Here is an 823-nt window from a genome sequence, read left to right as displayed (position 1 = left end):
TTCAAAGGTCAAAAATGGCCATAAATGAGCTTGTCCTGGCCATAACTATGTCATTCATTGTGAGATTTTAAAATCATTTGGCACATTTGTTCACCATCATGGGACGGTGTGTCGCACGAAAGAATCACGTCAATATCTCCAATGTCAAGGTCGCCACGACTAAAAATAGATTTAAAAAAAAACAACTTACAAAGAGGGTTAATTTTGTTTGTTCATTTCAAAAGTTCAGTTTGAGTTTTCTCCCTTTATCAGATTTTTTTTTCACAATGAAAACCTGGTTTTGTGACAATTTTGTCCCTTGTTATGCCATTTTGTACTCTCTGCTTGTCCTGTATTACTTTCGGCTTGTCAGAAGTTACCCATGTACAAAGATTTGGTTGCTTCATGTAGGTTGTGTGACTGCTTTGAGCTTGTTGGCCAGTAAAACGTTTCAAACAAAAACTTTTATGGAACTGACTACTTATTTAAAGCAATCTTGAGGCATAATGTGCCCAATTATACTGGTAAAGAATCACAACTTTTTATTTTGTTTAGTCTTGTATAATTTGCATTTTCTAGTTGCATACTTATGTGTAGCCCAGCTTATTTCAACACTTTTTATAAACAAAATTGCCTCCTAGGCACAAAAAGGTACTATGTGCCATTGTAATTATATGTCACATGGTACCTTTTTGCACCAATGGGGCAAACAATTTATTGTTCCTCCCAATAATGCTTCTAAATGAGTAAGGACAAGTAATAGTGCTTCCTCTCAGATAAAGATTGTGTTTGCCTTTATATTATCTTGCCTATATGATTTGCAACATGTTTAAATATCATTTAA

This window comes from Dreissena polymorpha, chromosome 11 (genome assembly GCF_020536995.1).
Source record: "Dreissena polymorpha isolate Duluth1 chromosome 11, UMN_Dpol_1.0, whole genome shotgun sequence".
Lineage (NCBI taxonomy): Eukaryota > Metazoa > Mollusca > Bivalvia > Myida > Dreissenidae > Dreissena > Dreissena polymorpha.
The sequence above is the reverse complement of the archived record's forward strand: the minus strand, read 5'-3'. Positions refer to the sequence as shown.